Here is a 17,749-nt window from a genome sequence, read left to right as displayed (position 1 = left end):
ATCTCACACAGTTAGTTTGAATATTAATTTGGTCAATAAAAACCCTTAGGTTTGGCCACATAAAAACCCTTAGGATGATGCATGGTATATAATGTTTAATAAATATTAACTATTATTACTTTCTAGTATTTATTGAGCCAGGTAGTGTCTTTAAGCAACTCACAAAACATTACCTCACTTAAGAATTCCCCCAGTTCTTGTGAGATCAGTATCATCATCTCTATTTTGCTAATAAGGAAGCTCAGAGAGATTAGGTTGCATGATGTATAAGGTGAAACCAGGAGTGAAATTTAGATCTTTTTGATACCAGAGCCATACATTTAACCATAACCTTGCTAACACCTATGGAGTATGTTTCTGGGATTCTCTCAGTGGAGAAATTTGCTTAGGAATCCAAAAGTTCCTGATTCTAGAACCACAGATCCACCGTTCCCAAGAGTGAACTTAGAGTGTCCCCATTCTGTCACTATCCTAAAGGCACTGTCCAAAAGGAACAAATCTGAGAGATACTCTAAGTCAAATACCTCATCACCAACACTCACAATAGCTGATAATTATTGATAACTCTTAATATGCCTGGAGCTATGTTAGATAATTAAATTCATTATTTAATTGTCTCTTTGGAGCAGCTCTATTTAAAAATGTTTTTATGCTCTTAATTGCAGTTGATGGAATTGAAGTTTGATTGAGTTTAAACTACTTGTCCATGGAGACACAACTTGTAAGAAAGATAGCCAGCAACTGCTCCCTGGTTTTCTTGTCTTGGGGCTCATATTTATTTTCTTACTTTTTTATTGAATTCATTGGGGTGACATTGGTTAATAAAATTATATAGGTTTATAGGTTTCAGGTATACAATTCTATAATACATCATCTGAATATCGTATTGTGTGTTTGCCACCCCAAGTCAAGTCTCCTTCTATCACAGTTGATTCCCTCTTTACCTTCTATATCCCTCATCCCCTTTCCTTCTAGTAATCACCACACTATCATCTGTGTCTATGAGTTTTTTTCATTTTTTTTGCTTAATTCATTCACCTTTTTAACCTAGCCCTGCAACCCTCCTCCCCTCTGACTTGCTGTCAGTGTGTTCTCTATTAGTCTGTTTCTATTTTGTTTGTTGGTTTATCTTGATTTTTAGATTCCACATATGAATGAAATTATATGGTACTTGTCCTTTGACTAGTTTATCTGGGCCCATATTTCTGGTGGCTCTATAGCAGGTGACAGACTGCTCCGCTGTGCTTGGAACTGAAACGTTTCCCAGAATGTAGGGTATTGAATGCTATAGCTGGGACATTCAGGCAAATCACAGTGAGGGTCACCCTACAATACTGTTGTTTGCTCTGAAATTGTCTGTATAAGATCCTGGGGTTGGAGAGGCAGAAGCATAGGTCATGGTCCTGCATAATTTCATGGCATGAGGACTTGTATGAGTGCGTATGGCCATCATGATCTTCTGAGCCCCAACCCCTTTATCGACTGTACCTTTATGTTTGTTGTTGTGAAAAGATACTGAAATCGTCTGAGAGATTCAGAAAGTCCTGTAAATGCTGGAGAATCTAGAAAAAGTCTACAGGGTGTACAATATTCCATTAGTTCTGAAGTTTTTATGGCATGAAGGCTTCCTTGCCTACCTTATAGATAATTTTACTTCAGTATTGGATAAAGAATGCAGTTATATTAAGGGTAATTTTACATTTCTCAGGCAGAAGAAACAAGTGAGGAGTGAGGAGTCAGCTGTGCCTCAGCAGTAGGTCAATAAAAAGCCAGAGTGATCTATGGGGGTCAGTAAATTGACCATAAGAGACAGCTAGGAGAAAGGGTTTATTTGCTATTCTGAAAAATGTAAAACTTACCTGATCTCAGTGACTTATTGAGGCCATTAGGGAATCAACAATTGTCAATTCTGCTGAATTAAAGCTATTAAGTGTAGAAGACCATTGTGCGTGGCGTGGGCCCAGCTCCCACTCGGAGGTGCACGGGACTCACACCCACGGATAGGTTCTCCAGTGGGGAATCCTGCAATGTGCCTAGTCCACTTTGAGTCTTGCTTTTTGCTGAAAACTCCCTCACCCAGATTTGTGGCAAACATTTACTGCAAAGTAACTTCCTAATTCCATGCTAAACCTTCCAAGGACAAGTGTAACCGGTTCAACCACTTTTGCCTTTTTATTTGCAAATATCCCTCTTATGTGGTGTGATTAGTGGCATTGGTTCCTTTATTTTCTGTAAAAGGTAACCACCTAAAGCAACCTGTGCATAGTAAATGAGGACCATCATGTAATGTGCCCAGAAACCTAATAAAGGCTAAGGCTTTTGCTCTCCCCTTGAGAGAGTGGCCAGGCCTCTCCGAGGTGCTCCTCACTTGAGGGAGTGGCCGTGCCGTTCCTTTTCCTCCACAGGACTCGGTAGTCCATGTGATTTTGTCTCATGTCTCATCCATAATGCCGTGGACACTGCAGACCGGTGTCTGTGTCAATTAAGTAGACAGACAGGTAGAGCCCTTACAGGTTCTTAGTGCAGAAAATGTGAGGAAGGAAAATAAATGAAGGCTTATGTTACTAGGAAATGGAGTCCTAGGTAGGGCTCTTTTCTCAAGGCTGGGGGAGAAGGAACTGTGCCTTCTTATAGTTGATCTGCAGTCAGAACCTGATGATATAATGTATCTAAAGTATTTTCAAATTGACAAATAGTTTCCTTCCCCAGATGGTTTTACCTCCTTCCTTCCTGTAAGTTAAAAAGGTAATAATTTAGCAAAAGAGGTATTAAAATTCTTTGTCAAATTTTAGAATACTTTTGTGTTCCATTCATGCTAATTATACAGTAGAGCATTTAGGGTTTTTTTTCTTTCTTTTTCTTTTTGCTAATTTGTTTTTATAAGGACAAACCTAAACTTTTAGAGGATTTTGAGAAAGCTAACACAATTTAATATTTATAATCAAAATATTTCATCGTGTGTTGATTATATGGCAGAAAAACTATTAATCCCTTTTTAACGTCGTCTTATTTCACCCTCATGGTAACCTTTGAGTGGCCTCACATTTGACTGATGAGGAAGCAGTCACACAGAATTTATGTTAACTTGTTCATAATTTCACACCCAGTAGATGACACTAGATGACCCAGGAAGGATTTAAATATTTGCATCCCTGTCTCCAAAAGCAGTACTCTCAGTTACCACACAACTATACTTTAAGAGACAGTATCACAAACCTACTGACCTTGCAGTGGGAGGCTTCTAGACTCTGAGGACATGTGTTGTTTCATTCAATGTTCAAGCAGAGAAGCAGAAATCTCTTCATTGCAAGTATTAGAGCCTCATTTTGAACCCTGTAATTCACATTTGTGGGAACTAGTTAAACAGTCTCTGTAAATCTGTTGCCTTCTTATCTGATGCTGGGATTTCACAGGACAAGTAATTGGGAAAGAAAAAAAATGTAAAGTAGGAAAGGAAAGAAAAACAAATTGGAACCCATGAACACAAGCTGAAACTTATAAGTATAAACCATAACACAAGTTGTTATGGTTTATACTTATAAACCATAGGTATAGGTTTTTACTACCTATACCATTGCCATCAGATATTGCTGGCATCTTTCAGAAGTTAGCACCCTTCATCTAAGCATGGCCAACCATCTTGGTTTGTCTGGACTCAGATGTTAATAATAGCATACTTGGGTCTCCAAAACAGTGGGTGGAAGTTGGAGTGATCTTGTTTATCACCACTTTTAGTGACTTACTTGGGTAATATTTGCTTTTCACAATTGTATTCTCTCTGTGTCTATAGGTTTTTGCTCTAGCCTAAGGGAAATGCTTCTAATGTGGGACACAATGAGAATCCCATTAAATTCTAAGCTTTGTCTCTTGTTGGACCCTTTAGAGTTACCTCTTGTAGACAAGAGATAAGCAGACAAAGAGTTATCCTGTCAGTGGTAATGGACAGGTTATTAGGATATGGTAGGCATACCAGGATAACAGGATATACTATTACATAATTTAGGCAGGGAAGAATATGCTTGACACTTGGATCATCTGCTGGAACTTTCCTTGGACTTCTTGGTCCAACACTGGGAATCCATGGACCATTGCATCAGCATAGAATGAGAAGGTCAAGGTGACAAAGGATAAGGGACTATGTTATTTCACCCAGTGCATCGTGATGCCTAGACCAGTGGAAGTACTAGCTGAGGGTGAGTAAAATCCAGATTGGGTAGTAAAGAAGAGAGTGATGGGTAAAAATTGTGACCTCAATGTATATCCACTTGTAAATTTCCCTCCCACAAAAAGAGATCCTTTCAAATCTTGGAACAGCTATTCCAAATGAGGTCAATTTAACATATGAAGGAATTGGATCTAAGCAGCTCAAATGAATATTGTGGGGTCCTGTCCATATTTCTTATTTAGAAGGAAACACACAATCTCCCAGCCCCAACTCTCAGAAGTTTTGATGCTGTGCTTTAGATCCACAGAACTTAGCTTATCTTCTAAGTTCTGTAGAAAATGGGAGTTTTCTCCCATTTGTACCCTTTGACCAGCATTCCCCTAACTCCTCCAACCTCCAGCTTAGGAGGTTGAATGGTAACCACCATTCAACTTTCTATCATGAGTTTGTTGTTTTTAAGATTTAATATATGAATAATATATTCAGTATTTGTCTTTCTCTGACATTTCATTTAGCATAGTGTTTTCAAGATCTATCTAAGTAAAAAGAAGAAACAAATATGAACAGTGAAAGGACAGCAAACTCATAGTTATTAACAACCACACCTAAAACAAAAGCAAACTAAGCAGACACCTAAAACAGGAACAGAACCACAGAAATGGAGATCACATGGAGGGTTAGCAACAGGGGAGTGGGAGAAGGAGAAGGGGGGAGAAGGCACAGAGAATAAGTAGCATAGATGGTGGGGAGAAAATAGATAGGGGGAGGGCAGAGTAATGTGGGAAATGTAGAAGCAAAAGAACTTATGGACATGAACTAAAAGGGGGGAGATGTGAGCAGGAGGGGTTGTGCAGGGTGGAGGGGAATGAAGGGGGGAAAGGGACAACTGTAATGTCATAATCAATAAAATACATTATAAAAAATCTATCAATGTTTTCACAAATGACAGATTTCCTCCTTTATCATGGCTAAAAAATATTTTATTGTGTATGAAAATGCAAGACTATCCAGAAGGTATCCAGTCATGTAATACAAAAAATGAGAGACATTTATTAAAGAAGATACAGGTACACGAAATACTGTACATAGGATAATGATGCCTTAGTCCCCTTAAAAGGGACCTTGGGACTTCATACAGTTCTCCCAACTGCCATCAGCTGCCGCATCATATTTTCTTGAATCTCATCAATGGTCTGAAATCTCTTCCCTTTCAAAGATTATTTTAGTTATGGGAAAAGCCAGAAGTCACAGAGCACCATATCTGGGCTGTAGGGGGGCTAAGTTACCAGAGTGATCTGATGTTTCACCAAAACACTCTACATGAGATGTGATACATGAGTAGGCTCATTATTGTGATGAAGCTGCCAATCACCAGTTGCCCGTAGCTGCTGCCTTCTGAATCATGCAAATATTTTCCACAGAGGAATATTCAAGCCCAATGCAAAATTTGATGCAGATTCATTGCTCTACTTGCTCAGTCATTTTTGAATGTCGTGGCCACACAGTACACATGCTCATTTAAATGTGTCTACTACCCCTACTGACCGTGCCGTTGTTCACTCATACACATCCCAATCCACTCACTTTGATTGCCAGGTTACATTAATGGCATGCAAACTGTTCTTGTTATATTAACAATGGCTGGGCTTTTTCTGCATAGACCTCATATACTATATGTATATAATACATAATTAATATAGAAATAATTAAATATTAAAAATTAAAATTTATAGTTACGTTGTTGTTTTAATATGCAGCCACTTTTCCTGGGGTAAAATACATCCTTTGGTTATTGTTGTCAGAATAATAAAGACAATAATATATTTTTATTAGAATTATGTCATCTAGAAACTTTAGAGAGTGGAAGGGGGAGAGAGAGAGAGACTGACAGACAAACAGAGGGACAGAGAGACAGAGAGAGACAGAGAAACAACTCTGTAAAAGAAATATCAATTAGTTGCCTCTCATACATGCCCCAACTAGGGTTTGAACCCACATGTTAGGTATGTGTCCTGCCTGGGGATCCAACCTGCAACCTTATGGTATACAGGATGATGCTCCAACCCACTCAGCCTAGGCTACAACTTATTTTTATAGGAGTCAAATAAATTAAAATTATGTGAGTGATCCACTGAATAAAACTGCTCAGGTTCAAAGTACCGGTCTCCTTGAAATTTTAAATATGTGATTACAATGTCCATTACCTAAAAATAAAGAAAACCAATTAAAATAATATTGCACTGACAAAATAAAGATTGTACATTTTAGTTGTCCATGATACTAATTACACTGTCAATTATTAAAACTAAAGACTTTCATAAATCTGACTTATTTTCATTATTCAAGGTCACCATTTCCTTTTTGTATTCTTCTACTAGATAGAAGTAAATTTTTCTGTTCTATTATGTTATTTATTTTCTGGTCTTCATGAAGTATAATTGTTTTACACATAAAGCTGGGAAAAGGTGAATATGCAGCATTTGCATACTAATGGTTAAAAAGCTATTTAAAAAATTTACTTTAAATTTCACTGAAATATTTCTCTAAAAGTCAAATAATAAACAGAAGTATTTATAATAACGAGCCACTTGAAATTTGAAATCTAATAAAATATTTGTACCTATACTAAAATAAGTTTCATTTTTATCATTATCAAAGAGAAATAGCAAATTTAAAATATTTTCAAAATTACTTTTAAGAAGACAGCATGTATTTACTCTGTGATCATATAGAGGAAATTTATCCTTCTAATTATTTTATCAATAAAGACATTCTTATCATAAAAAGTGAGATTTTTTTAGCATTAAAAGTAATATTTAAACAAATTGGGGAAATATAGAAAAGTATCAAGAATAAATAATACATGACAAATTTATTATAGATGATCCCCTACATAAAAACTTTTGGTGTGTTTTCTTTACACTGTATATGTTTTTCTTGTCACCCTGAATGTAGCTATATATCCTGCTATTTTTCACTCATTATTATATACCTTTGACATTTTCAATATCATTAATAATTTCCCTAAAATGTATTTATTAATTGCATAATACCATGTAACATGAACGTGTCATAATCTCCCCCACCCCATTCCTATGCTCTTTGGCATTTCTATTGTTTTTTTCCCCATTTTTGTCATTAAGAGAAACGTTATAATGAAGGTCAACAAACTCAAAGCTTTCACACATCCATTACTAGTTCATTCAGATACTTTCCTAGCAGTAGAATTCTGGGTAAAAAATGAGTTATTTTCCAAGATACTGCAGCAGTGGTTCATTTTCAGGGGGACTAAGATGCCCCAGTGACCTGTTGGTTGAGGTTTCTGATTCTCTGGGACCGCACTTCTAGATGCTTTAGTTGAATGCCTTGGCCATCAGGACCCTTGAATGTTTGTTCTTGGCTTGTGATTTCTTTAGCTACATTAATGTATTGGTACTCAGTGCCAAGCTAAAATGACTCTAATCTCCTTAAGATGATTTTTTTGTATCTGGAAATCTTCTTAAAAATGAGAATAACAACATTCTATACATTCATTAAAAATAACTGTTAAATGCAAATATGAACTTGCTTCTGTGTTCTGTATTATAAGTAGATCTGGAAACCTGGAAGACAGGGTCCCCATACTCCTGAGACTTTCAAACTAGAAGAGGAGAAAATATATGATTATAAACAAAGACATGCATAAGTAAGCATTTAATATAATATTGCAATAAGTTCTAGAGTAGGGAAACACAGGGTAATTTTCCAACTCAGATAGCTCACTCTTAGGATATTTATAAATCTAAGAGATAAAGCTAATATCTAAGATCTTATATGCAAATGACATATAAGATGACTCTTTTAGGATAAGGAGAATTTCACTAATAGAAGAGAGAGATATTGAACATTCCAGACAAAGGGAGTTGTGATGGTAAAGACCTTAAGTCTGGAACTCAAACCTGGAGCATAAAGACACATTTTTAAGAAGTAAAACAAAAACAACTCTGTTTTTGAGACTGCAGCACAGCAAACAAAGGAGAGAGTTGCTGAAAACAAACAAGCAAACAAAAACCAGAGCTTCTGTAGGGCCTCGCAGCGCGTGTAAGGGATTTTTGCTTTTTTTGTTGCAGCAGAGTAGCCACAGAAATATTCAAGTAGAGAAATATTTTCAGATTAACTGGCTGCTGTGCTGAGAGTGATTAAAAGGGACTAAGAAAAGGTGTGGGAAGCTATTGCAGCAGTGTGGGCCAGAAGATAAAGGTTTGATACAGACTGGTGGCAATGGCAACGTTGAGAAGTAATAAGACTGGAGATGTATTTGGTAAGCAGAACTCACAGGACCTGGTACTTGATTAGATGCTCAGAGTAAAGGAGAAGAAACTATCACACAACTCATAGATATTTGCCACGGAAACCCAATGGATGACATTGCCTTTTCCAGACACAGCAAAAGCTCAATAAATCTTGGTGATATTTTCCTGTTTTTATCATAAAGAATTACAAGAAAAAATATGGATATGTGGCAAACCTTCCCCTATACCCAATGTATTACACCACATACACACAAAAATTATGTGAAAGATTAAACCTAGAAGAAGTACACAAATAAACAACAAATGAAAATTAGATATGAAACCAACCAAACAACCTAGAAATTTCTTATTTTCCTGAAAAAAATCGTAAATCATAGTTTTAAGAGCTATTTAGTGGGAGATCTGGATCGTAATTTCTCTAGCCATTGATTTTAGGGTGCAATTCAATGTGGTGAAGTGCCTTCCCTTTTCTGTCTTCAGTTTCATCAGCCAAAGGGGGGAAAAAGGCAGAAGCTCTTGGCTGTTCCTTATTGAATAACATATGATCAATCCTCTGTGGACACTGAGTGGAGAGCCAGCAATTTCTGCAGTGACCATGGCTGTGGTCATGAAGCCATCACTATATTTAGCCATTATAGATGCATTTAAGGTACATGTTGTCATCCACCGGAGGATCAAAGTGGGATGGTGGAAAGCAAACTTAATCTTAGAATATACTTGAGCCAATCAATTTTGATAATATTATATACATGTTCTATACCAAGTATAATGTTATTTTTTTACCCTAAATCTCTGATTTTTTGTGTAGTTTCACATCCGCTTTTTGTTTCTTGATTATATTGCCATTAGTTGCTCGTATTAGTTTGAAACACTATTTCTCAAGTAGATAAATAATTATATATTATAAATTCATTAGTTACAGTGTTCCATCTTAATATTATTTAATGGCTTTCATTCTATTCAGAAAAAAAATATTACCTTGTTACTACGACCCATCAGGAAATGCTGTGTGATCTGGCTTTAACTGTATTTCCAAAGTCACCTTGTGCCTTTTTGATTTGTTTACCATTTTTGGATGTTCACCTTTGCTTCAGTCTCCTCAGTGTTTTTTCTGTCCTTGTAATGCAGGAAGCTCTGTCTCAGGGCTCTAGATAAGCTACTTCTCCACTTTGACAAAACTCTCTTCCCAGTCTCTCCCTGGCTGCTTCATCCTTGATGATCTTAGCCTGAATATGATCTCCTGTAGAAATGTTTACTTTTCCATATAAATTTGGTACCCTCCTGTTAATCTCTTTTTTCTTTTTTTAATTCTTGTTTATTCTGGACAGTTGTCCTAATTTTTCCCTTTTTGTCCTCCTCCATCCAGCTCATGCCCTGCTCCCACAGTCCATCCTACATCACTGTTCATGTCCTGCATGTTCCTTGACTAATCCCTTCCCCTTCTTCCCACCTTTCCCCCAACCCCCTTTCCTCTGGCAGCTGTCAGTCTGTTCCCTGTTTCCATGTCTCTGGTTCTGGTTTGCTTGTTAGTTCATTCTTTTCATTAGATTTCTCTTATAAGTGAGCTCATGTGGCATGTGTCTTTCATCGACTGGCTTATGTCTCTCAGCATAATAGTTCCATCGATGGAACTACCCAGTTCCATCCATGCTGTTGCAAGAGGTAGGAATTCCTTCTTTCTCTCAGCTGCATAGCATTCTGTTATGTAAATGCACCAGTTTTTTAATTCATTCATCTACCGATGGGAATTTAGGCAGTTTCCAACACTTGGCTATTGTAAATAGGGCTGCTATGAACAAAGGGGTGCATAATTTCCTCTGAATTGGTGATTAGGGACTTTGGGGGTACATTCCTAGCAGTGGAATCACTGGGTAATAAGGCAGTTGCATTTTTAACATTTTGAGGAAATTTCATTCTGTTTTCCACAGTGGCTGCACCATTCTGCATTCTCACTAATAGTGCACTAGAGTTCCCTTTTCTTCACATCCTCTCCAGCACTTGTTGATTGTTGATTTATTAATGATGGCTATCCTGACATATATGAGGTGATATCTCATTGTGGTTTTAATTTGCATCTCTCTGATGGCTAGTTGTGCTGAGCATTTTTTCATATGTCTCTGGGCCATCTATCTGCAGGTCTTCCTTGAAGAAGTGTCTGTTCAGGTTCTTTGCTCATTTTTTAATCAGATTGTTTGTCTTCCTGGTGTTGAGTCGTATGGGTTCTTTATATATTTTGGAGGTGAAATCCTTGTCTGGTGTATCATTGGAAAATATATACTACCAAACAGTCGATTCTCTTTTCATTCTGATGATGGTTTCTTTAGCTGTGCAGAAGCTTTTTAATAAAAAATAGAACTACATGAAATACAAAATCCTAGTTTTCTCTTTTATTGTACTCATCTTTTTAAATTACTCATGTACACTTGTTTTGTTTTGTTGTTCTCTACAAGAGACCATAGATGTCATGTACATTATTATATTTCTAGTCCTACCATAGTGTCTGGCATAATCTCTGGTATATCTTCAACACTCAAAAATGTTTGTTGAATAAATTAGCAAGTAAATAGTGTTACCACATGTGGTACACCTGGTATAAATTCTGTAGAATATGAACACTGAACTTCACCTGAGTACAGAGTATGGTATTTAAATTCTACCAGCTTACTCTCAACTTATCTTGAGTCTCACAATGAGATAATTCAAAAACTTATTTAAAAACTGAGAGATAGTATAATGAAAGTGGTGTCCCTGAAGCAAAGTTAAGAAGAAATATGAATCAGTTCTCCACCAGTAACTCATCTTATCACCTTTTCAACATTTTCCCATTTTTGTAAATGCTGAAGAAAATGTCACTACGTTACTCATACATATGCCGGAAGCATGTTTAAGTTATCATCAAGGTAAAAATTAAATTTAGAAATCAGAAACATCCAACAAAGAGTCATTTTGTTATTTACATTGATTTCATCTGAAGAAAAGATTTTTAAAAGTTTTATTTATTTCGCATATTAATTTAAGTTCAAATTATAGATAATTCTAATTCCAGGGTCTGCCATAGCTCACAACGTAGTGTCCTGTTATTCTTATTTCATTTCTTGGAATCCACTTAGGTGTTCAAAAAAGAAAAAAAGGAAGAAGGAAGGGGGAGTGAAATAGGTACCTGGGTTGAGGATTAAAAGTCATTTTAAGTGATGTGTTTGTGCTTTAAAGATACAGTAAAACTGTACGATACTCTATCTTACTTGGGGAAAATTATGTGATGTGGTATTCTTCATTTGGGAGAGCTCAGGATGTCTTTCAAATAAATCACCTGACAGACTTCGGTTACAATGAGAAAAACTTCATTTTGACCCTAAAGAAATTTTCACAGCTTTTCATATAACCTCTTTCATAATGACAACTATTGTAGTTTTGCTTTGTTTAGCCACACTGCAAAGGGAACTTTTTCTTTCTACATTGTCTAGTCATATCCATTCAATCGACTGTGTCCTAAAAGCTATTGATTAAATCTAACCCCATTTCTCCCTTCATTCAGTGTCCTGTGATAATGACTCCAGTTTGAGGCAAGTTTTGTATACTTTGTTAGTATTAACCATTAGGGACAACAAATACAAAGCACCAGGATTTAGGATAAATTAATCTTAATGTACATTGTTTCCTTAATCCAATTTTAGGAACTGAAACTTTGCATTTCTTTTGCGAAGATAAAATTGTGCAAAGCTTTGTGATCATCAAAGCCAAGCACATATATTTACGCTCTGTTAAGTTATTCTGAGGTTATACATGGTGCCTTTTACATTGTTCACCTTTTATAATTTATTCTAAAGTGCATATGCAAACAGCACTATAACCTTTGAAGTGAGAATTGTGTCTCTAGGTAATATTTTCATCCTGTCACAGTCATCCAACTAAGTGGTATTGATGGGACTTTAATGATAGAAATTAATTACAGGGTTGAGTTGTTTCTCCCCATCGTGTGCCACTGAGTTGTCGCACTGCTTTCGGCTTCAGTGCTCTCTGCCACTTGCCTCTCAAGGAAGTTTTGCTTGTCACTGAAGTATGTGCATGTTTGTCTCAGTCTGAACATATGTGTGTGTGGGGGGGGGAGAGACTATTCCATTGTGCTGATCATGGCTTGTGATGATCATTTTCCTCCTTTTATCACTTTTATTTCCCAGAGTCTATTTCTGCCTCCATTATAGGGACTATTTCATTATAGGGACATTTTAAAACATCAAAAGCAGGTATCCTAGGGTTGCTGTAGGCCATTTTCTTACACTCAGAATAATATAAATTTTACCTTTAAGTATTATATTTATAGGAGAATATATTCAAATGGTTCAATATTCAAGTGCAAAATATTCCTGCAATTAATATGTGGTTAGGGAAATATGATTATAACACAATAATCCTTAAAACACACAGGGTTTCGAAGTATTTGTGAGTAAGGGTAGGGCAGGGGTGAAGAGTAGGAAGGAGAAGAGAGAGGAAAAAAATTGACTGTATGACATAGGAACTTAGGAAAATATTTTAAAGCAATAAACCAAGTATGAAAATAATTGAAGTCTAGGTGATACCTATTTATTTAAAACCAGAGAGGGCATAAAAGAATCAGTGAAGACAAGTATTGGAAAAGACCTAAGAAGGAACTGAACAAAAATGTAAGAAAAAGTGGCTTTGACCATGAATCACAGTAAGAAATATATTTTACATGGTGATCCAGTGTATATGTGTGCACACATACATGACTGAAACACAGTTCCAAAAACAATAATTGGAGAGGTGGGTTGGAGAGCTGGGTGAAAAAGGTGAAGAGACTGAGAAGTACAAATTGGTAGTCACATAGTAGTTATGGGAATGTAAAGTCCAGCACAGGGAATATAGTCAATAGTGTGGCAATCACCATGTATGGTGCTGGGTGGGACTAGAGTCACCTGGGGGGTCACTTAGCAAGTTAGAAAAATGTCTAACTGCTGTGCGGCACCTAAAATTACTATAACGTTGACTGCCAGCTGTCATTGCAGAATAAAACATAAAACATATTTTTATAAAAAAGAAACAATAATTATTCCTATTATATGCTACGTAACTTTTAACTATTTAAAATTTTTATTCTATTTCATTGACAGCGTGAAGAACACAAGCCAGTACTAACCTCACGTTGGGAATGGGGAACTGCTGCGGACAGATTGCGGGACTTCCCCAGGGAGAGGCGCACTGCTTCCTGCAGACCTCTGGTGCCTTAACTCCCAGGACAGAATATGTCCTGTTACGGTTCAGGGAAAAGAACTCAGGATTAGTACATTTTGCAAAACTCGGGTTTAGTGTTCATTCTTCCATTTTCAGTATTGTGGAATATCAAATTTTACTTGAAGGAAGTAAAAACAAAAATAAACAAAAGATACCACTCGTGACCTTGAACAAACCATGGATCCTGTTCTCTGCCTCATAAGTTTCCACACACCCACCTCTCAGTACCTCAACCTCTAATGACTGCTCTACTTGGTCTCTCTACGTGTTAAATGATATAATTTATGCTTTTAAACTATATGTATTGCTACCAGTTAAGGTAGAGAGTCCCTGACTCTCTAACATCCCCTTTGGTTGCTATAATGCAATTTTCCTTTCAGTAGATGCATGTCCTATCGAAAAGTCAATAACGTTTTACTTATATGAGAAACCTTCTATGTTCATTATTTTCTTGATCCCACAACAGAGAGTAAGAGAGTCAGAGGTACATGGAGTTAAGTTCTATGTTGGAATGAATCGCCCCTGGCATATCTGGTACTGTCCCCTTGCAAAGCCTGTGGCACCTTCTGAATGAATAAAGAATATTTACCACCTGTGATATGTACAAAATAAACAAAAACTTTGCTGTAGCCTTCAGAGATCTAATGTCAGATTGTTCTTTGCACAAAGGGCATATCACTTCTTATAGATTAGAATGCATGTTCAGCAAAATTTGTTTATTGATTGTATGGCAACATTTAAATTCTGCATTGAATTTCAGAGGCACGTTGTCTTATGGATTGGGTCACATTGGCAATTTGAATGAATGGTTTTGACTGAGCATCCAAGACAGCAAGTTAAAATAGAAGTTCATGGCTTCCAAAGAGCTGTAGCTGTACTGACATCTGGTTTCTTTCCAGTTCTCACCTCCCACTTCCGGAGCCTGCAGAGCCACTGCTGGGCTGGCTGCTGTGCAAAGCTCTGTTGCTTTGAAAGAGCAGAGGAGGAGACAAGCTGAGACCATATAAGAGACCTACGCACAGGGACATGTTCCCAGGCAAGGAAACCATGCCGGTATATTGAGCTCTTTTTACAGTGATCAGCTGTCTCAGTTTGCCTTTTATAGTTAGCAACTGTCTCAGTTTGTCCCAGACAAACTGGAATACTTTGGTTGTCTGAGGTCTTATTCTGAAAGATCTCTAAAGCTATTCAGAATATTTGGCTTTGTCATACTCCTGGTATTTCAAAAACTTAAAATTAGTTTGATTTAACAAGAAAAACAGATAAACAGGAAAATAGAACCTGGGAAGCCCAAGGAGTTAAAATAAAATTGTTTAAACTATGCCTCTGTCCCTAGAATTAATTTATTATAGCCTCAGAGCAAAGGGGAGTTTGGGGTCAGATGTGGAGAAGGACCAAAACTGAAGTAATTCGAGTTATGGGCACACCATATCTTAAAGAAAGAAAGCCTCTCTATGTACTTTCTAAAGAGGAGGTATGGGCTAAGTAAGAAAATAAGGCAGGAAAGAGCTTTGTGTGCCTGGGGAAACAGCGAACCAAAGCTCAGGGAAGAGATAGAAGGGATATTAAAAGATCAGCATAGCCTATTTTGAAAAATTTCCTCGGGGCGATCTTCACCCAGAATCTGTAAGAAAACATTCTAGAGAGATCACAGGCACTATTCCTGTTGTATTCGGCCTACTTTTCCACCTCTCTTATTTAAGTCATGAACCCCAGCTCTGAGTAGCCCAAACCAAGGCTTGGAACATAGGTGCCCATCACTGGGAATTTAGCAGTGACTAAAACAGTCTTTTCTTCATGGAGTTTATAACGTAGGGTGAAGGAAAGGCAGACAAACAGGCAAAGTTTACAGCACATTAGATCTTTATAAATGCTTTAGAAAAAGAGCTAGGAGAGAGGTTAGGAAATCAGTGTTTCATATTCATGAAGATCTTACCAAGGAGGTAAAATTTGGAAGCAAATACTTAAAACAGAATGCTTTAAAATTTGCAACATTCTACCTGCATGTTATGTTGGAAATTCAATTTTTGTAGAGCCAAGAGATAAATGCAAAAGAAAGCTTTGCTTCTAAGTCAATAAATAATAAAGGAAGAACACTGAACACAACTGGAAAAAGTTAGAGGCTGACAGGAGGATCAAGCTTCTCTATACTTGCAAGACTATTACTGCCGTTTTCATTTTCATTTATTTGTCTGGAATCGACCAGAGAAATACTAGAATCTGCTCCTTGTCTGCACCCTCAGGCACTGTATTTTATAAAGAAACCTCTGTGAGTAAGCCAGAGCCCAGCACATAAACTAGGGTTTCTCTTGACACAATTCATCTTATACTTTTGTTTCAGCAGAAACTAGACATCCTTCAACCCAAGTTATAGGAGCTTGCAGCCTGGGGCACTGAACTGCATGGGACATAAAAGCCCTCATTCAAAAATAACTTATTTAAAACATTCTGGTATAGTTGCATGGAATTTGTCTATCAAAGAAGTGCATAGGTCCTACATCAGTAACTCCTGGTTTTTCAGCACACCCCATAAACCACTGACAAATACAATATTTTAAATGTGAAAGCTGGCATATGTTGTTTTTCAGAAATGTGATACTGTAATGATACTGTTCTTTTAAACTATAAAAGTGTTCTGTTTGAGTAATAGAGGCACTCTAAATACTATTTGGCACTTAAGGTAGATTTTTATTTTGCTAAATTTAATAGACATTGATATTTGCCACAGTTATTATAGCACAAGAGCGTCTGTTGTCTAAGTAAAGGCACCATTTTAAGACTATGTAGAACAATTGCTTTTCCCGAATTGGTTTGGCTACTGATGCTTCTGAGTGGATGTGAAAGGCAAGGAAGCAGACCTGGGATTGTATCACAAATACCGGTGTGATGTGAATTATAAGAAAATATTCAATTAGCTTATTATACTAGATAACATCAATAATCAATTACTTTTGAAATCAATTATTTTGAGATCACCAAATAAAGTATACTGACCATAGAATCTTCTCATTTCGGAAACCAACACTGACTTTTCCAGGAAGAGATAACAGTGCCTTCTTCCTCATGAGCATCATTGCAGAAGAGTCTATTTGAAGCCTTTAGATCAAAATTTGGTATAAATTTGAAAGCTACAGGGTACTTTGGTCCAAAATATGTTGGTGGACCTTTGATAGGATGTTGTTGCAAGGTTCTGTTGCCATTCAGATCTGACTGAGGTGGCACTTGAACGGACTGGCCTGGGGTTGCCTAGGCTTAGGTCCTCATTGCCGAACTGAAACACTCAGTGAAATTATTATGTCGGCATGACTATTGGTTCTCTTTACAAGAGGTGGACCTGGTGGGTTGCCTTGCTCAGCTACCAGTCTCAACTCTTAATGAGATAACAAAAAGAAAAGGTCTAAATTTGAGAAAGGTAAATGAGAAAAATTAAATGAATTTATAGTAATCTTTCAGTGAACAATTTTCATTTCTCAATAATTTTTTCTTTCAAAAAATGGGGAAGGGTCACATTTGTGTGTCCATGAATACTTATTGTTTTTACCTTTTGGTAGCCCGTTACCATGGTTACTCCTTTCTCTTCATCTCTGTGTCTCTCTCTCATTCTTGACCTCTGTCTCTTTTTTTCTTCTTTTTATCCATCAGTTTAGATTTCCTATATTGTATAAAATCAATTTTGATCATTTTTATTTGCACATGACAGTTTTCCATCTCATCAAGTTGTCACCATTGTTAATAATCAGGGTATATGATTGATATATATATATCAATATATATATAAATAAATAAATATATATATATATATAAAATATATATATATATATTTTAAAGTGGTTATGGGGCCAGATGTCTGGATGTGGCAAGTGCTGAGGAGACAGATTTTTGTTAAGAACCATCCTCAAGGAATGTTTACAAAATATTAGCAGAAATTGCCTGGCTCTCACTGTAGTTGTCAAAATAATTTTTTTTCTGTAGCTTCACAGCTCAACATTTTTAGGGAGATGATGAGTGAGGCCTCTTTCAGCACTTCCACGGAAATAGTCCA

This window comes from Artibeus jamaicensis, unplaced genomic scaffold (genome assembly GCF_021234435.1).
Source record: "Artibeus jamaicensis isolate MK-2021 breed Jamaican fruit bat unplaced genomic scaffold, CSHL_Jam_final contig_387, whole genome shotgun sequence".
Classification (NCBI taxonomy): domain Eukaryota; kingdom Metazoa; phylum Chordata; class Mammalia; order Chiroptera; family Phyllostomidae; genus Artibeus; species Artibeus jamaicensis.
The sequence above is the reverse complement of the archived record's forward strand: the minus strand, read 5'-3'. Positions refer to the sequence as shown.